Raw genomic sequence first — 22,466 nt, 5'->3', positions numbered from 1 at the left:
GATGAAAAGGGCATGGAGCATGGTGATGAGAAGGCCATGGAGCTGTCTGTTGACATGCGTCATGGTGCTTTGTGATGACAAGAGCATGGAGCAGTGTGCTTACAGGGGTCTTGGAGCATTGTGATGACAAGGGTCATGGAGCCTTGTGATGACAAGGCCGTGGAACATTGTCATGACAGGGGTGTGGGAGTATTGTAATGACTAGTGACGGAACATTTTGATATCTGTGGTGAAAGAACATTTTAATGAGAAGTGCATGGAGCTTTGTGATGACAAGGTTTATGGAGCATTGGGATGACAAATATGTGGAACATTGTGATGACAAGCGCATGGCTTATTGTGATGGCATGGGTCATGGAGCATTGTGCTGACAAGCGCATGGAGCATTATGATGACAAAGGCATGGAGCATTGTGATGAAAAGGGTCACAGAGCATTGTGATGATAAGTTCATGGAGCATTATGGTGACAAAGTGCACAGAGCCCTGTGATGACAAGGGCATGGACCATTGTCATGACAAAGGTCCAGAAGCACTGTGATGACTGGAGTCACGGAGCATTGTGATGACAAGGGCATGGAGCATTGTGATGACAGGGACATGGAGCATTGGTCTGAGAAGTATCATGGATTATTGTGATGAAAGTGTGCATGGCGCATTTTGATGACAAGGGCATGGAGCATTGTTATGACCAGGTCATGGATTATTGTGAAGACAGGTATCAGGGAGTATTGTGATGACATATGTCCTGGTGCATTGTGATGACAATGTCATGGAGCATTGTGAAGCCAAGTGTCATGGAGGATTGTGATGACAAAGGTAATGGAGCATTGTGATGACAAGGGCTTGGAGCATTGTGGTGACAAGGGCCATTGAGAATTCTGATGACAAGGTCGTGAAGCATAGTTATGACAAGCGCATGGAGCTTGCTATGACATGGGTTATGGAGCATTGCGATGACAAGTGCATGGAGCATTGTGATTAGAGGGGTCTTGGAGCATTGTGATGACAATGGAATGGAGCATGGTGATGACAATGCAATGGAGCATTCTGATGACATGTGTCCTGGAGATTTTTGATGACAAGCACATGAAGCATTGTGATTACAGGGGTCTTGGAGCATTGTGATGAAAAGTGCATGGATCATTGTGAGGAAAAGGCAAAGAGCCTTGTCATGACAGGTTTCAAGTAGCATACGGAAGACAAGTGTCAGGGAGCATTGTGATGACAAGTGTATTGAGCATCGTGTTGACAAAGGTCATGGAGCATTTTGATGAGGAGACCATGGATAATTGTGATGACGAGCGTCATGGCGCATTGTGATGACAAGTGTTATGGAACATTGTGATCAGAAGGGTTTGGAGCATTGTGATGACAGATGTCATGGAGCATTTTGATTTCTTTGTGATGACAATACCATGAAGCATTATGATGATTGGCATGGTGCATTTTGATGACAGTGTTCATGGAGAATTGTGATGAAATGGGGTATGAAGCATTGTGATTACAGGGGTCTTGGAGCATTGTGATGACAATGTTCATGGAGCCTTGTGATGACAACGCCGTGGAACATTGTGATGACAGGGGTAATGGAGCATTGCTATGACAGGTGTAATGGAGCATTGTGATGACATGGGCATGGAGCATTGGTTGAAAAGTTTCATGTATTACTGTGATGAGTGTGGGCATGGAGCATTGTGATGACAAGGGCAGGGAACACGGTGATACATGGGTCATGGAGGATTGTAATGACAAGGCATGGATCATTGTGATGAGAAAGACATCGAGCATTGTGATGACAAGCGTCATGGAGATTTGGGATGACAAGTGCATAGAGTAATGTGATGAGATGTTTCATGGAGCATTGTGATGACAATGGAATGGAGCATTGTGATGCCACGGGTCATGGAGCTTTGTGATGACAAATGTAATGGAGCATTTTGATGACAAGGGCGTGGTGCATTGTGATGAGTAGGGCAGGGAGCATTCTGATGACAGGTTCATGGAACAATTTGATGGAAATGGTCAGGGAACATTTTGATGACAGGGTTTATGGAACATTGTGATGTCAGTGGTCATGGAGCATTGTGATGATAAGGGCATGTAGCATTTTGATGACAGGGGTCATGGAACATTGTGATGACAGTGTTGAGGGAGTATTGTGATGACTGGTGATGGAACATTGTGATATCAGTGGTGAGAGAGCATTTAGATGAGAAGTGCATGGAGCATTGTGATGACAAGGTTTATGGAAAATTGTGATGACAAGGTTGTGGAGCATTGTGATGACAAGTGCATGGCACATTGTGATGACATGTGTCTTGGAGCATTGTGCTGACAAGCGCATGGAGCATTTTGATGACAAGGGTCAAGGAGCATTGTGCTGACAATGGCATGGAGCATTGTGATGACAAGTGTTACAGAGCACTGTGATGACGAAGGAATTAACCATTGTGATGAAAAAGTTCATAAAGCATTGTGATGGCTGGAGTCACAGAGCATTATGATGTGAGGGGTCATGGAGCATTGTGATTACAAGGGCATGGAGCATTGTGATGACAAGGGCATGGAGCATTGGTCTGACAATTTTCATGAATTATTGCTATGAGAGTGGACAGGGCACATTGTGATGACAAGGGCATGGAACATAGTTATGACAAGGTCATGTAGTATTGTGAAGACAGGTGTCAAGGAGCACTGTGATGACATATGTCATGGTGCATTGTGATGACAATGGCATGGAGCATTGTGATGCCAAGTGTCATGGGGGATTGTGATTACAAATGTAATGGAGCCTTGTGATGCCAAGTGTCATGGAGGATTGTGATGACAGAGGTAATGGAGCATTGTGATGACAATTTCTTTTAGAATTGTGAAGAAAAGAGTCATGGAGCATTGTGATGACAAGGACATGGAGCATTGTGATGACAAGGGCCATTGAGAATTTTGATGCAAACGTCGTGAGGCATTGTGATGACAAGCACACGAAGCTTGCTATGAGAGGGGACATGGAGCATTGCTATGAAATGTGCATGGAGAACTGTGATGACAAGAACACGTAACATTGTGATGAGAAGTGTCATGGAGTATTGTGATGACAAGGACGTGGAGAATTGTGATGACAAGGGACATGGAGCATTGTGATGACCAGGGCATGGAGCATAGTGATGGCAATTTCGTGGAGCAGTGTGATGAGAAGGCAATGGATAATTGTGATGACGAGAGTCATGGAGCACTGTAATGACAAGGGGCATGGAGCATTGTGATGACAGGTGTCATGGAGCATTGTGATGACAGGGGTCATGGAGCATTTTGATGACATGGGTCAAAAAGAATTGTGCTGAAAAGCACATGGAGCATTGTGATGACAAGTGTCATGGATCATTGTGCTGACAAAGGCATGGTTCATTTTGATGACAAGGGTCAGAGAGCATTGTGATGAATATTTCAGGGAGCATTGTCGTGACAAAGGTCACAGAGCCTTGTGTGACAAGGGCATGGACCATTGTGATGACAAAGGTCATGAAGCATTTTGATGACTGGAGTCACGGAGCATTGGGATGAAAGTGGTCATGGAGCATTGTGATGACAGGTTCCATGGGGCATTGTGATGAGAAGGTCATGGAGCATTGGACTGAAAATGTTCATCGAGTATTGTGATGACAGGGCTCCTGTGGCATTTTGATGACAAGGGAATGGAGCATTGTGATGAAAAGGGCAAGGAGCATGGTGATGAGAAGGCCATGGAGAATTCTGAAGTCATGTGTCATGAAGCTTTGGGATGACAAGGGAATGGAGCATTGTGATTACAGGGGTCTTGGAGCATTGTGAGTAAAAGGGCATGGATCATTGTGATTAAAATGGCATGGAGCCTTGTCATGACAGGGTTCAAGGAGTATACTGATGACAAGTGTCAGGGAGCATTGTGATGACAAGTGTATTGAGCATTGTGATGACAAAGGTCATGGAGTATTGTGAATAGAAGACCATGGATAATTGTGATGATGAGCGTCATGGGGCGTTGTGATGACAAGTGTTATGGAACATTGTGATCACAAGGGTTTGGAGCATTGTGATGACAGAGGTCGTGGAGCATTTTGATTTCATTTTGATGACAATTGCATGAAGCATTATGATGATGGGCATGGTGCATTGTGAATGACACGGTTCATGGAGCATTGAGATGAAAAGGGACATGGAGCATTGTGATTACAGGGGTCTTGGAGCATTGTGATGATGAGGGCATGGAGCATCGTAAATGAGAAGGCCATGGAGCATTCTGATGAAATGCGTCATGGAGCTTTGTGATGACAAGTGTATGGAGAATTGTGATTACAGTGTCTTGGAACATTGTGATGACAAGTGTCATGGAGTCTTGTGATGACAAGGCCGTGGAACATTGTGATGGCAGGGGTCATGGAGCATTGTTATTACAGGGGTAATGGAGCATTGTGATGACAAGGGCACAGAACACTTTGATACATGGGTCATGGAGGATGGTAATGACAAGGGCACAGAACACTTTGATACATGGGTCATGGAGGATTGTAATGACAAGGGCATGGAACATTGTGATGAGAAAGGCATCGAGCATTGGGATCACAAGCGTCATGGAGCTTTGTGATGACAAGGGCATGGAGCAATGTGATGAGAGGCTTCATGGAGCACTGTGATGACTATGGCATGGAGCATTGTGATGCCAAGTGTCATGGAGCTTTGTGATGACAAAGGTCATGGAGCATTTTGATGACGAGGTCGTGGTGCGCTGTGATGAGAAGTGCAGCGAGCATTGTGATAATAGGTTTATGGAGCAATTTGATGGAAAAGTTCATGGAATATTTTGACGAGAGTGGTTATGGAAAATTGTGATGACAGGGGTCATGGAGCATTGAGATGAAATCGGTAATGTAGCATTTTGATGACAGGGGTTATGGAACATTGTGATGGCAGGGGTCATGGAGCATTTTGATGATAAGTGCATGTAGCATTGTGATGATAGGGGTCATGGAACATTGTGATGACAGCGGTGAGGGAATATTGTGAAGACTAGTGATGGAATATTGTGATACCAGTGGTGAGAGGGCATTTTGATGAGAAGTGCATGGAACATTGTGATGACAAGGTTTATGGAGCATAGTGATGACTATGATGTGGAGCAATGTGATGACAAGTGCATGGTACATTGTGATGCCATGGGTCAAGGAGCATTGTGATGACAAGTGCATGGAGCATTGTGATGACAATTGTCATGGATCATTGTGCTGACAAATGCATGGTGCATTGTGATGACAAGGGTCACAGATTATTGTGATGAAATGTTCATGGAGCATTGTGGTGACAAATGACACAGAGCCTTGTGTGACAAGGGCATGTAACATTCTGATGACAAAAGTCATGAAGCATTGTGATGACTGGAGTCAAGGAGCATTGTGATGACAGTGGTGATGGAGGATTTTGATTACAGTATTCATGGGGCAATGTGATAAGAAGGTCATGGAGCATTGGGCTGAATATATTCAAGAAGTATTGGGATGACAGGTGTCATGGGGCAATTTGATGACAAGGGAAAGGAGCATTGTGATGAAAATGGCATGGAGCATTGTGATGAGAAGGCCATGGAGTATTGTGAAGACATGTGTCAGGGAGCATTGTGATGACATATGTCATTGTCCATTGTGATGACAATGGCATGGAACATTGTGATACCAAGTGTCATGGAGGATTGTGATGACAAAGGTAATGGAGCATTTTGAGGACAAGTGCTTGGAACATAGTGATGAAAAGGGTCATGGAGCATTGTGATGAAAAGTGCATGGAGCATTGTGATGACAAGGGCCATTGAGTATTTTGATGACAACGTCGTGAAGCACTGTGATGACAAGCGCATGGAGCTTGCTATGACAGGGGTCATAGAGCGTTGCGATGACTAGTGCATGGAGAAATGTGATGACAAGATCATGTAACATTGTGATGAGAAGTGTCACCAAGCATTGTGATGACAAGGACTTGGAGAATTGTAATGACATGGGACATGGAGCATTGTGATGAACAGGGCATGGAGAATTGTGATAGCAAGACCGTTGAGCATTGTGAAGAAAAGACCATTGATAATTATGATGAAGAGCGTCATGGATCACTGTAATGACAAGGGGCATGGTGCATTGTGATGACAGGTGTCATGGAGCATTGTGATGAGAGGGGTCATGGAGCATTGTGATGACAAGGGTCATGGAGCATAGTGATGTGAAGGTCATGGAGCGTTGCCCTGAAAATGTTCATGGAGTATTGTGATGACAGTGGTCAACTAGCATTCTGATGACAAGGGAATGGAGCATTGTGATGACAAGGTCCTGGAGCAGTGTGATGAGAAGACCATGGAGCCTTGTGATGACAAGTCTCATGAAGCATTCTGATGAATAGGGGCATGGAGCATTGTGATTACAGGGGTCTTGGAGCATTGTGATGACAAGGGCATGGAGCATTGTGATGAGAAGGCCATGGAGCATTCTGATGACATGTGTCATGGATCTTTTTGATGACAAGGGCATGGAGCATTGTGATTACAGGGGTCTTGGAGCATTGTGATGACAAGGGTCATGGACCCTTGGATGCCAAGGCGGTGGAACATTGTGATGCAGGGATCATGGAGCATTGTTATGACAGGGGTAATGGAGTATTGTGATGATAAGGGCATGGAACATTGGTCTGAAAATTTCATGGATTATTGTGATGAGATTCAGCATGGAGCATTGTGATGACTAGGGCACGGAACACTGTGATACATGTGTCATGGAGGATTGTAATGACAAGGGCATGGAGCGTTGTGATGAGAAGAGTATCGAGCATTGTGATGACAAGCGTCATGGAGCATTGTGATGACAAGTGCATGGAGCAATGTGATGAGAGCTTTCATGTAGCAATGTGAGGATATGGCATGGAGCATTGTGATGCCAAGGGTCATGGAGCTTTGTGATGACAAAGGTCATGGAGCATATTGAGGACAAGGTCGTGGTGCATTGTGATGAGAAGGGCAGGGAGCATTGTGATGACAGGGTTATGGAGCAAAATGATGAAAAGTGTCAAGGAACATTTAGATGACAGGGGTTATGGAACATTGTGATGTCAGGGGTCATGGAGCATTGTGATGACAAGGGCAAGGAGCATTCTGATGAAAAGTTGCATGGAGCATTGAGATTACAGGGGTTTTGAAGCAATGTGATTACCAGGGCATGGAGCATTGTGATGAGAAGGCAATGGAGCATTCTGATGATATGCGTCATGGACCTTTGTGATGACAAGGACATGGAGCATTGTGATTACAGGGGTCTTGGAGCATTGTGATGAAAAGGGAATGGATCATTGTGATGAAAAATGCATGGAGCCTTGTCATGACAGGGTTCAAGGAGCATACTGATGACAACTGTCAGGGAGCATTGTGATGATAAGTGTATTGAGCATTGTGATGACAAAGATCATGGAGCATTGTGATGAGAAGACTATGGATAACTGTGATGACCAGCATCATGGGGAATTGTGATGACAAGTGTTATGGAACATTTTGATCAGAAGGGTTTTGTGCATTGTGATGACAGAGGTCATTGAGCATTTTGATTTCATTGTGATGACAATAGCATGAAATATTATGGTGATGGGCATGGTGCATTGTGATGACAGGGTTCATGGAGCATTGAGATGAAAAGGGGCATGGAGCATTGTGACTACAGGGGTGTTGGAGCATTGTGATGACAAGGGTCACAGAGCATTGTAATGAAAAGTTCATGGAGCATTGTGGTGACAAAGGTTACAGAGACTTGTGATGATGAGGGCATGGACCATTGTGATGACAAAGTCTTGAAGCATTGTGATGACTGGAGTCACGGATCATTGTGATGACATGTGTCATGGAGCATTGTGATGACAAGTGCATGGAGCATTGTGATGACAGTGGTCATGCAGCACTGTGATGACAAGGGTCATGGAGCTTTGTGATGACAAGCCTCACGGAACATTCTGATTAAAGTTGTCATGGAGCATTGGGATGACAAGGGCATGGATCATTGTGATGACAAGTGTCATGGAGATTTTTGATGACAAGATTCCCGGATCATTGTGTTGTGAGGGTTCATGGAGCGTGGGGATGACAGTGGTCATGGATCATTGTGATGACAGTGGTCATGGTGCATTGTGATGAGAATGTCATGGATCATTGGGCTGAATATTTTCATGGAGTATTGTGATGACAGGGGTCATGGAGCATTGTGATGACAAGGGAATCGAGCATTGTGATGAGAAGGTCCTGGAGCATTATGTTGAGAAGACCATGGAGTCTTGTGATGACAAGACTCATGGAGCATTCTGATGAAAAGCGTCATGGAGCATTGTAATTACAGGGCTCTTGGAGCATTGAGATGACAATGGCATGGAACATGGTGATGAGAAGGCCATGGAGCATTCTGATGACATGCGTCATGGAGCTTTGTGAAGAGAAGCACATGGAGCATTTTGGTTACCTGGGTCTTGGAGCATTGTGATGAAAAGGGCATAGATCATTGTGATGAAAAATGCATGGAGCCTTGTCATGACAGGGTGCAAGGAGCACACTGAGGACAAGTGTCAGGGAGCATTGAGATGACAAGTGTATTGAGCATTGTGATGACAAAATCATGGAGCATTGTGATGAGAAGACCATGGATAATTGTGATGACGAGCGTAATGTGGCGTTGTGATGCCAAGTGTTATGGAACATTGTGATCACAAGGGTTTGGGGCATTTTGGTGTCAGAGGTCATGGAGCATATTGATTTCATTTTGATGACAATAGAATGAAGTATTATGATGATGGGCATGGTGCACTGTGATGACAGGGTTCATGCAGCATTGAGATGAAAAGTGGCATGGAACATTGTAATGACAAATGTCATGAAGCATTGTGATGACTGTAGTCACGGAGCATTGTGATGACAGGGGTCATGGAGCATTGTGATGACAAGGGCATGTAGCATTGGGATGAAAGTGGCATGGAGTATTGGCCTGACATGTTTCATGGATTATTGTGATAACAGAGGGCATGACACATTGTGATAACTAGTGCATGGAGCATTGTGATGACAAGGTCATTGATTATTATGAAGAAAGGTGTCAGGGAGCATTGTGGTGACATATGTCACGGTGCACTGTGATGACAATGGCATTGAGCATTGTGATGCCAAGTGTCATGGAGAAATGTGATGACAAATGTAATGAAACATTGTGATGACAGGGGCTTGGAGCATTGTGATGACAAGGGTAATGGAGCATTGTGATGACAAGGGAATGGATCATCCTGATGACAAGGGTCATGAAGCATTTTGATGACAAGGGTCCCGGATCAATGTGTTGTCAGGGTTCATGGAGCATTGTGATGACGTGGGTCATGGGGCATTGTGATGACAGGATTCATGGGTGATGGTGATGAGAAAGTCATTGAGCATTGGGCTGAAAATGTTCATGGAGTATTGTGGTGACAGGGGTCATGGGGCATTTTGATGACAACGGAATGTAGCATTGTGATGAATATATCATGGAGCATGGTGATGAGAAGGCCATGGAGCATTATGAAGACATTCGTCATGAAGCTGTGTGATGACAACGGCATGGAGCATTGTGATTACAGTGGTCTTGGAGCATTGTGAGGAAAAGGGCATGGATCACTGTGATGAAAAATGCATGGAGCCTTGTCATGTCAGGGTTCAAGAAGCATACTGACGAGAAGTGTCAGGGAGCATTGTGATGACAAGTGTATTGAGCATTGTGATGACAAGTGTATTGAGCATTGTGATGACAAGTTCATGGAGTATTGTGAAGACAGGTGTCAGGGAGCATTGTGATGACATATGTCATGTTCCATTGTGATGACAATGGCATGGGGCATTATGATGCCAAGTGTTATGGAGGATTGTGATGACAAAGATAATGGGGCATTGTGATGATTAGGGCTTGGAACATTATGATGAAAAGGGACATAGAGAATTTTGATGAGGAAGTCGTGAAGCATTGTGATGACAAGGTCCTGGAGCATTGTGATGAGAAGACCATGGAACCTTGTGAAGACAAGTCTCATGGAGCACAGTGATGACAAAGGGTATGGAGCATTGTGATTACTGTGGTATTGGAGCATTGTGATGACAAGGGTCATGGAGCCTTGTGATGACAAGGCTGTGGAACATTGTCATGACAGGGGTGAGGGAGTATTGTAATGACTAATGATGGAATATTTTGATATCAGTGGTGAAAGAGAATTTTGATGAGAAGTGCATGGAGCTTTGTGATGACAATGTTTACGGAGCATTGTGAAGATAAGGTTGTGGAACATTGTGATGACCATCGAATGGCACATTGTGATGACATGGGTCATGGAGCATTGTTCTGACAAGCGCATGGAGCATTGTGACGCCAAGGTTCATGGAGCACTCTGCTCACAAAGGCATGGAGCATTGTGATGACAAGGGTCAGAGAGCATTGTGATGACAGGGGCATGGAGCATTGGTCTGACAAGTTTCATGGATTATTGTGATGATAGTGGGCATGGCACATTGTGATGACAAGGGCATGGAGCATTGTTATGACCAGGTAATGGAATATTGTGAAGACAGGTGTCAGGGAGCATTGTGATGACATATGTCATGGTGCATTGTGATGACAATGACATGGAGCATTGTGAAGCCACGTGTCATGGGGGATTGTGATGACAACGGTAATGGAGCATTGTGATGACAAGGGCCATTGAGAATTGTGATGACAAGTTCGTGAAGCACTGTGATGAAAAGCACATGGAGCTTGCTATGACAGCGGTCATGGAGCATTGCAATGACAAGTGCATGGAGAATTGTGATGACAAGAGCATGTAACATTGTGATGAGAAGTGTCATGGAGCATTGTGATGGCAAGACCGTGGAGCACTGTGATGAGAAGACCATGGATAATTGTGATGACGAGCGTCATGGAGCATTGTGATGACAAGGGCCAGTGAGAATTTTGATGCCAACGTCGTGAAGCATTGTGATGACAAGTGCACGGAGCTTGCTATGACAGGGCACATGGAGCATTGCGATGAAAAGTGCATGGATAATTGTGATGACAGGGGTCATGGAGCATTGTGATGAAAAGGGCATGGAGCATTGTGATGGAAAAGGCATGGAGCTCTTCATGAAAGTTTTCAAGGAGCATTCTGACGACAAGTGTCAGGGAGCATTGTGATTACAAGTGTATTGTGCATTGTGATGACAAAGTTCATGGAGCATTGTGATGACACGGGCATGGAGTATTGTGATGACAGGTAATATGGAGCGTTGCAATGACAAGTGTTGTGGAACAATGTGATCACAAGGGTTTGGAGCATTGTGATGACAGAGGTCATGGATCATTTTGATTTCAAGGAGCATGGAGCATTTTGATGACAAGGGCATGAAGCAATGTGATCCCAACGTTCATGGAGGATTTTGATGACAATGGTAATGGAGAATTATGATGACAAGCGCATGGAGCATTGTGATGACAAGGTAATGTAGCATTTTGCCGACAAAGGCATGGAACATTGTGATGACGGGGGTCACGGAGCAATGTGATGACAAGCGTCACAGAGCATTGTGATTACAGGGGCCATGGAACACTGGGATGACAAGGGCATGGATCATTGTGATGACAATGATCATGGTGCATTATGATGCCAGTGTTCATGAAGCATTGTGATGGCATGGCTCATGAAACATTGTGATGAGAAGGTCATGGAGCATTGTGCTGAAAATGTTCATGGAGTATTGAGATGACAGGTGTCATAGAACATTGTGATGTCAAGGTAATGGAGAATTGTGATGACAAGGTTCTGGAGGATTGTGATGAGAAGACCATGGACCCTTGTGCTGAAAAGTCTCATGGAGCATTCTGATGAAAAGGGGCATAGAGCATTGTGATTAAAGGGTTTTTGGAGCATTGTGATGAAAAGGGCATGGAGCATTGTGATGAGAGGGGCATGGAGCATTGGTCTGACAAGTTTCATGGATTATTGTGATGACAGTGGGCATGGTGCATTGTGATGACAAGGGCATGGAGCATTGTGATGACAAGGTCATGGAGAATTGTGAAGACTGGTGTCAGGGAGCATTGTGATGACATATGTCATGGTCCATTGTGATGACAATTGCATGGAGCATTGTGATGCCAAGTGTCATGGAGGATTGTGATGACAAAGGTAATAGAACATTGTGATGACATAGGCTTGGAGCATTGTGATGACGAGGGCATGGACCATTGTGATGAAAAGTGCCATTGATAATTTTGATGATAATTCATGAAGCATTGTGATGACAACCACATGGAGCTTGCTATGACAGGAGTCATGGAGCATTGCGATTAAAAGTGCATAGAGAATTGTGATGACAAAGCATATAACACTGTGAGTAGAAGTGTCATGGAGCGTAGTGATGCCAAGGACGTGGAGAATTGTGATCACCAAAGACATGCAGCGTTATGATGACCAGGGCATGCAGCATTGTGATGGCAAGACCGTGGAGCATTGTGATGAGAAGACCATGGATAATTGTGAAGATGAGTGTCATGGAGCACTGTAATGACAAGGGGCATGGAACATTATGATGACAGGTGTTATGGAGAATTGTGATGACAGATGTCATGGAGCATTGTGATGACAAGGGTCATGGTCATTCTGATGACAAGCTTGTGGAGTATTATAATGACAATGGCATGGAGCATTGTGATGAAAAGGGCATGGAGCATTCTGATGAAAAACGCATGGAGCCTTTTCATGACAGGGTTCAAGGAGCATTTTTAAGACAAGGGTTAGGGAGCATTGTGATGACAAGTGTATTGAGAATTGTGATGACAAAGGTCATGGAGCATTGTGATGACAAGGGCATGGTGTATTGTGATGACAGGCATCTTGGAGCATTTTGATGACAAGTGTTATGGAACATTGTGATCACAAAGTTTTGGAGCATTGTGATGACAGGGGTCATGGAGCTTTGTGTTGACAAAGGTCATGGAGCATTTTGATGACAAGGTTGTGGTGCATTGTGATGAGAAGGGCATGGAGCATTGTGATGACAAGGCCATGGAGCATTTTGAGGACAAAGGCATGGAGCATTGTGATGACAAGTGTCATGGAGCATTTTGATGACAAGAGTCCCGGATCATTGTGTTGTCGGGGGTCATGGAGGGTTGTGATGACATTGGTCATGGAGCATTGTGATGACAGGTGTCATGGAGTATTGTGATGAGAATGTCATGGAACACTGGGCTGAAAATATTCATGGAGTATTGTGATGATAGGAGTCATGGAGCATTGTGATGACAAGAGAAAGGAGCATTGTGATAACAAGGTCCTGGAGCATTGTGATGAGAAAACCATGGAGCGTTTTGATGACATTCTCATGGAGCATTCTAATGAAAATGGGCATGGAGCATTGTGATTACAGGGGTCGTGGAGCATTCAGATGACAAGGGAATGGTGCATTGTGATGAGAAGGCCATGGAGCATTCTGAAGACATGCATCATGGAGCTTTGTGATGACAAGGGCATGGAGCATTGTGATTTCATGTGTATGGAGCCTTCTGATGACAACGGTCATGGAGCCTTGTGATGACAAGGCTGTGGAACATTGTGATGACTGGGATCATAGAGCATTGTTATGACAGGGGTAATGGAGCATTGTGATGACAAGGCCATGGGGCATTGGTCTGAAAAGTTTCACGGATTATTGTGATGAGAGTGGGCCTGGAGCATTGTGATGACAAGGGCCTGGAACACTGTGGTACAGGGTTCATGGGGGACTGTAATGACAAGGGCATGGAGCATTGTTATGAGAAGGGCATCGAGCATTGTGATGATAAGCGTCATGGACATTTGTGGTGACAAGGGCATGGAGCAATTTGATTAGAAGGTTCCTGGAGAATTGTGATGACAATGACATGGAGCATTGTGATGCCAAGGGTCATTGAGCTTTGTGATGACAAAAGTTATGGAGCATTTTGATGACATGTGTTATGGAGCATTGTGATGATAAGGGCATGTATTATTGTGATGACAGGGGTCATGGAACATTGTGATGAGAAGGGTTAGGGACTATTGGGATGAGTAGTTATGGAACATTGTGATATCAGTGGTGACAGAGCATTTTGATGAGAAGTGCATGGAGCATTGTGATGACAAGCTGGTGGAGCATTGTGTTGACAAGCGCATGGAGCATTGTGATGACAAGTGTTTTTGTGTATTGTGCTGAGAAAGGCATGGAGCATTGTGATGACAAGGGTCATGGAGCATTGTGATGCAAAGTTCATGGAGCATTGTGGTGAAAGAGGTCACAGAGCCTTGTGATGTTGACGGCATTGACCATTGTGATGACAAAGATCATGAAGCATTGTGATGAATGGAGTCACGGAGCATTGTGATGACAGCGGGCATGGAGCATTGGGATGTCAAGGGCATGGAGCATTGTGATGACAGGGGCATGGAGCATTTTGATGGTAAATACCTGAAGCATTGTGATGAGAAGACCTTGGGTAATTGTGATGATGAGCATCATGGAGCACTGTACTGACAAGTGGCATGGAGCACTGTGATGACAGGTGTAAGGGAACATTGTGATGACAGAGGTCATGGATCATTGTGATGACAAGGGCATGGAGCATTGTGATGACAAGGACTTGGAGCATTGTGATGACAAGTGTCATGGAGCATTGTGATGACAATGGCATGGAGCATTGTGATGAAAACATCATGGATTATTGTTAAGACAGGTGTCAGGGAGCATTGTGATGACATATATCATGTTCCATTGTGATGCCAATGACATGGAGCATTGTGATGCCAAGTGTCATGGAGGATTGTGATGACAAAGGTAAAGGAGCATTGTGATGACAAGATCATGGATCATTGTGATGACAAGGGCCATAGATAATTTTAATGACCAGGTCTTGAAACATTGTGATGACCAGTGCATGGAGCTTGCTATGACAGGTGTCCTGGAGCATTGTGATGACAAGTGCATGCAGAATTGTGATGACAAGAGCATATCACATTGTGAGGAGAAGTGTCAAGGAGCATTGTGATGACAAGGATGTGGAGAATTGTGATGACAAGGGTCATGGAGCATTGAGATGACCAGGGCAGGGAGCATTGTGATGGTAAAACCCAGAAGCATTGTGATGAGAAGACCTTCGATAATTGTGATGACGAGCATCATGAAGCACTGTACTGACAAGGGGCATGGAGCATTGTGATGACAGTTGTCAGGGAACATTGTGATGACAGAGGTCATGGAGCATTGTGATAACAAGGGCCTGGAGCATTGTGATGACAAGCGCCTGTAGCATTGTGATGACAAGTGTCATGGAGCATTGTGATGACATTGGCATGGAGCACTGTCGTGACAAGGGACATTGAGAATTTTTATAACAATGTCTTGAAGCATTGTGATGACAAGCATATGGAGCTTGCTATGACATGGGCCAGGGAGCATTGCGATGACAATTGCATGGTGAATTGTGATGACAAGTGCATGTAACTTTGTGATGAGAAGTGTCAGGGAGCGTTGTGATGACAAAGAGCTGGAGAATTGTGATGACAAGGGACATGGAGCATTGTGATGAAAAGGGCATGGATCATTGTGATGTAAAAGGCATGGAGCCTTGTCATGACAGGGTTCAAGGAGCATGCTGATGACAAGTGTCAGGGAGCATTGTGATGACAAGTGTATTGAGCATTGTGATGACAAAGGTCATGGAGCATTGTGATGAGAAGACCATGGATAATTGTGATGACGAGAGTCATGGGGCATTGTGATGACAAGTGTTATGAACATTGTGATCACAATGGTTTGGAGCATTGGATGACAGAGGTCATGGAGCATTTTGATTTCATTGTGATGACAATAGCATGAAGCAGTATGATGATGGGCATGGTGCATTGTGATGACAGGGTTCACGGAGCATTGAGATGAAAAGGGGCATAGAGCATTTTGATTACAGGTGGCTTGGAGCATTGTGATGACAAGGGCATGGAGCATTGTGATTACAGGTGTCTTGGAGCATTGTGATGACATGGGCTTGGAGCATTGTGATGAGAATGGTCATGGAGCATTGTGATGACAAGGGCGTGGAGCATTGTGATGACAAGGTCAATTGAGAATTTAGATGACAAGGTCGTGAAGCACTGTGATGAAAAGCACATGGAGCTTGGTATGACAGGTGTCATGGAGCATTGCGATGACAAGTGAATGGAGAATTGTGATTACTAGAGCATGTAACATTGTGATGAGAAGTGTCATGGAGCATTGAGATGGCAAGACCGTGGAGCATTGTGATGAGAAGACCATGGATAACTGTGATGACGAGCGTCATGGAGCACTGTAATGACAAGTGGCATGGAGCATTGTGATGTCAGGTGTCATGGAGCATTGTGATGACATGGGTCATGGAGCATTGTGATGACAAGGGTCATGGAACATTCTGATGACAAGCTTGTGGAGTATTGTGATGACAATGGCATGGAGCATTGTGATGAAAAAGTCATGGAGCCTTTTCATGACAGGGTTCAATGAGCCTTCTGACGACAAGTGTCATGGAGCATTGTGATGACAAGTGTATTGAGCATTGTGATGACAAAGTTCATGCAGCATTGTGGTGACACGGGCCTGGAGTATTGTGATGACAGGCATCATGGAGCGTTGTGATGGCAAGTGTTTTGGAACAATTTGATCACAATGGTTTGGAGCATTGTAATGACAGAGGTCATGGATCATTTTAATTTCAAGGAGCATGGAGCATTGTGATGACATGGGTCAGGGAGCATTGTGATGAGAAGATCAAAGAGCATTGGGCTGAAAATATTCATGGAGCATTGTGATGACAGTTGGCATGGGGCATTGTGATGACAAGGGTCATGGAACATTCTGATGACAAGCTTGTGGAGTATTTTGATGACAAGGGCAAGGAGCATTGTGCTTACAGGGGTCTTGGAGCATTGTGATGAAAATGGCATGGAGCCTTGCATGACAGTGTTCAAGGAGCATACTGATGACAAGTGTCAGGGAGCATTGTGATGACAACTGTATTGAGCATTGTGATAACAAAGTTCATGGAGCAGTGTGATGAGAAGACCATGGATAACTGTGATGAGGAGCATCATGGGGCATTGTGATGACAATTGTTATGGAACATTATGATCACAATGGTTTGGAGCATTGTGATGTCAGAGGTCATGGAACATTTTGATTTCATTGTGATAACAATAGCAAGAAGCATTATGATGATGGGCATGGTGCATTGTGATGACAGGGTTCATGGAGCATTGAGATGAATATGGGCATGGAGCACTGTGATTAAAGGTGTCTTGGAGCATTGTGATGACACAGGCATGGAGCATTGTGAATAAGAAGGCCAGGGAGCATTCTGATGACATGCGTCATGGAGTTTTGTGATGACAAGTGCATGGAGCATTGTGATTACAGGGTCTTGGAGCATTGTGATGACAAGGGTCATGGAGTCTTGTGATGACAAGGCCGTGGAACCTTGTGATGGCAGGTTTCATGGAGCATTGTTATGACAGGGGTAACGGAGCATTGTGATGACAAGGGCATCCACATTGGTCTGAAAAGTTTCACGGATTATTGTGATGAGAGTGGGCATGGAGCATTGTGATGAGATGGGCATCGAGCATTGGTATCACAAGCGTCATGGAGCTTTGTGATGACAAGTGCATGGAGTAATTTGATGAGAGGGTTCATGGAGCATTGTGATGACAATGGCATTGTGATGCCAAGGGTTATGGATCTTTGTGATGACAAATGTCATGGAGCAGTTTGATGACAAGAGCATGGTGCTTTGTGAAGGGAAGGGCAGGGAGCATTGTGATGACAGGGTCATGGAGCAATTTGATGAAAAGTGTCATGGAATATTTTGATTACAGGGATTATAGAATACTGTGATGTCAGAGGTCATGTAGCAGTGTGATGAAAAGGGTCATGGAGCATTTTGATGACAGGGGTTATGGAACATTGTGATGTCAGGGGTCATCAAATATTGTGATGATAAGTGCATGTAGCATTTTGATGACAGGGGCCATGGAACATTGTGATGACAGGGTTGATGGAGTATTGGGATGACTAGTGATGGAACATTTTGATATCAGTGGTGAGAGAGCATTTTGATGAGAAGTGCATGGAGCACTGTGATGACAAGGTTTATGCAGCATTTTGATGACAAGGATGTGGAGCATTGTGATGACAATCACATGGCACATTGTGATGACATAGGTCATGGAGCATTGTGCTGAGAAGCTCATGGAGCATTGTGATGACAAGAGTCATAGAGCATTGTGCTGAGAAACGCATAGAGCATTGTGATGACAAGGGTCAGAGAGCATTGTGATGAAAAGTTCATGGAGCATTGTGGTGACAAAAGTCACAGAGACTTGTGATGACGAGGGCATGGACCATTGTGATGAGAAAGGTCATGAAGCATTGAGATGACAGGAGTCACAGAGCATTGTGATTGCGGCTCATGAAGCATTGTGATGACAAGGGCATGGAGCATTGTGATGACAGGGGCATGGAGCATTGGTCTTACAAGTTTCATGCATTATTGCAATGACATTGGGAATGGTGCATTGTGATGACAAGGACATGGAGCATTGTGATGACAAGGTCATGCAGTATTGTGAAGACAGGTGTCTGGGAACATTGTGAAGACATATGTCATGGCCCATTGTGATGACAATGCCTTGGAGCATTGTGATGCCAATTGTCATGGAGGTTTGTGATGACAAATGTAATGGAGCATTGTGATGACAAGGGCTTGGAGCATTGTGATGACAAGGGTCATGGAGCACTGTGCTGAGACGGGCATGGAGCACTGTGATGACAATTGTCATGGTGCATTCTGCTGAGAAAGGCATGGAGCATTTTGATGACAAGTGTCACAGACCACTATGATGAAAAGTTCATGGAGCATTGTGGTGACAAATGTCACAGAGCCTTGTGATGACAGGGGCATGGACCATTGTGATGACAAGAGTCATGAAGCTTTGTGATGACGGGAGTCATGGAGCGTTGTGATGACTGGGGTCATGGAGCATTGTCATGACAAGTGCGTGGAACATTGTGATGACAGGGGCATGGAGCATTGGTCTGACAAGTTTCATGGATTATTGTGATGACAGTGCACATGGCGCACTGTGATGACAAGGGCATGGAGCATTGTGGTGACAAAGGTCACAGAGCCTTGTGTGACGAGGGCATGGATCATTGTGAGGACAAAAGTCATGAAGCATTGTGATGACTGGAGTCACGGAGCATTGTGATGACAGGGGTGATGGAGCATTGTGCTGACAAGTGCATGGAGCATCGTGATGACAAGCGTCATGGAGCATTGTGCTGACAAAGGCATGTAGCATTGTGATGACAAGGCTCATAGGGTTTTGTGATGAAAATTTCATGCAGCATTGTGGTGACAAAGGTCACAGAGCCTAGTGTGACGAGGGCATGGACCATTGTGATGAAAAAGGTCATGAAGCATTGTGATGACTGGAGGCACGGAGCACTGTGATGACAAGGGCATGGAGCACTGTGATGACAGGGGCATGGAACATTGGTCTGAGAAGTTTCATGGATTATTGTGATGACAGTGGGCAAGGCACATTGTGATGACAAGAGCATGGAACACTGTGGTGACAAAGGTCACAGAGCCTTGTGTGACGAAAGCATGGACCATTGTGATATAAAATGTCATAAAGCATTGTGATTACTAGAGTCACGGAGCATTGTGATGACAGGGGTCATGGAGCATTGTGATGACAAAGGCATGGAACATTGTGATGACAGGGGCATGGAACATTGGTCTGACAATTTTCATGGATTATTGTGATGACAGTGGGCATGGCTCATTGTGATGACAAGGGCATGGAGCATTGTGATGACAAGGTCATGGAGTATTGTGAAGACAGGTGTCAGGGAGCATTGTGATGACATATGTCATGGTCCATTGCGATGACAATGGCATGGAGCATTGTGATGCCAAGTGTCATGGAGCATTGTAATGACAAGTGTTATGGAACATTGTGATCAGAAGAGTTTGGAGCATTGTGATGACAGAGTTCATTGAGCATTTTGATTTCCTTGTGATGACAATAGCATGAAATATTATGGTGATGGGCACGGTGCATTGTGATGACATGGTTCATGAAGCATTGTGAAGAAAAGTGGCATGGAGCATTGTGATTACAGGGGTGTTGGAGCATTGTGATGACAAGGGCATGGAGTATTGTGATTACAGGGGTCTTGGAGCATTGTGATGACAAGGGTCATGGAGGCTTGTGATGACAAGGCCGTGGAACATTGTGATAGCAGGGGTCATGGAGCATTGTTATGACAGGGGTAATGGAGCATTGTGATGACAAGGGTATGGGGCATTGGTCTGAAAACTTTCATGGAATATTTTGATGAGAGTGGGCATGGATCATTGTGATGACAAGGGCACGGAACACTGTGATACATAGATCATGCAGGATTGTAATGACAAGGGCATGTAGCATTGTGTTGAGAAGGACATCGAGCATTGTGATTACAAGAGTCATGGAGATTTGGGATGACAAGTGCATGGAGCAATGTGATGGAAGTGTTCATGGTGCATTGTGATGACATTGGAATGGAGAATTGGGATGCCAATGGTCATGGAGCTTTGTGATGACAAATGTCATGGAGCATTTTGATGACATATGTTATGGAGCATTGTGAGGTCAGGGGTCATGGAGCATTGTGATGAAAAGGATCATGGAGCATTTTGATTACATGGCTTATGGAGCATTGTGATGTCAGGGGTCATGGAGCACTGTGATGATAAGTGCATGTAGTATTGTGATGACAGAGGTCAGGGAAAATTGTGATGACAAGGGTGATGGAGTATTGTTATGACTAGTGATGGAACATTGTGATATCAGTGGGTGACGGATCATTTTGATGAGAAGTGCATGTAGCATTTTGATGACAAGATGGTGGAGCATTTTGCTGACAAGCGCATGGAGCATTGTGATGACAAGGGTTATTGAGTATTGTGCTGAGAAAGGCATGGAAAATTGTGATGACAAGGGTCATGGAGCATTGTGATGAAAAGTTCATGGAGCATTGTGGTGACACAGGTCACAGAGCCTTGTGAAATCGAGGGCATTGACCATTGTGATGACAAAGATCATGAAGCATTGTGTTGAATGGAGTCACGGGGCATTGTGATGACAGGGGTCATGGAGCATTGTGATGTCAAGGGCATTGAGCATTGTGATGACAGGGGCATGGAGCATTGGTCTCACAAATTTCATGGATTATTGTGATGACAGTGGGCATGGTGCATTGTGATGAAAAGAGCATGGAACATTGTGATAACAACGTCATGGATTATTGTGAAGACAGGTGTCAGGGAACAATGTGATGACATATGTCACGGTCCATTGTGATGCCAATGACATGGAGGATTGTGATGCCAAGTGTCATGGAGGATTTTGATTACAAAGGTAAAGGAGCATTGTGATGATCAGGACATGGAGCAATGTGATGGCAAGACCGTGGAGCATTGTGATGAGAAGACCATGGATAATTGTGATGACGAGCATCATGGAGCTTTATGATGAAAAGAGACATGGAGCATTCTGACATAAGATATCACTTATGAAGGAAATGTAAACATGGCTAAACATGAACTGAATTAGGAAAGAGTACAGAGTCTCACATTTAAAAACATACTTATGGCTGCTTAGTGGAAAGAAAGGTGGGAAGATGCACAAAACCAGAATTTGATATTAGCACAGGTACCGTTCCATAATCCAAATACAGAATAGACAAGACCTAATCCTTCCTCAGTGAACGGGACTCAACACCCCTATTCCCCGCAGAGGAATATATCTGAGTAGTAAGAATCTTTTTTATTTTTATTTTTATTTTTTTTGCGGTATGTGGGCCTCTCACTGTTGTGGCCTCTGCCGTTGCAGAGCACAGGCTCAGGACATGCAGGCTCAATGGCCATGGCTCATGGGCCAAGCTGCTCCGCGGCATGTGGGATCCTCCCAGACCGGGGCACGAACCCGTGTCCCCTGCATCGGCAGGTGGACTCTCAACCACTGCGCCACCAGGGAAGCCCCTGATTAGTAAGAATCTTAAAACCTATGTATCGATATGTCTCCGTAAGGGAATCAAATCTGTCTAGACCGGCATAAACACGTCAGTGAAAATCAGCACAAACTCATTACAAAAATGAATTTCAAAAACAAAACAAAAAAAAAAAAAACAGCGAAATTCAAACACAATTCCTTCAGGTGTTATGATGAAACCTGTAATGACCCTATCTAAAACGACAGCTGGATGAGACATAAGGCTGGTCACTTGGGACTGAGAGGATTGGTGAGATTGGGTGAGAAAATGCAGACGCTTTAA

The sequence above is a fragment of the Hyperoodon ampullatus genome (genome assembly GCF_949752795.1).
Source record: "Hyperoodon ampullatus genome assembly, contig: SUPER_X_unloc_1, whole genome shotgun sequence".
Classification (NCBI taxonomy): Eukaryota; Metazoa; Chordata; class Mammalia; order Artiodactyla; family Ziphiidae; genus Hyperoodon; species Hyperoodon ampullatus.
Note: the sequence above shows the minus strand (reverse complement) of the source record.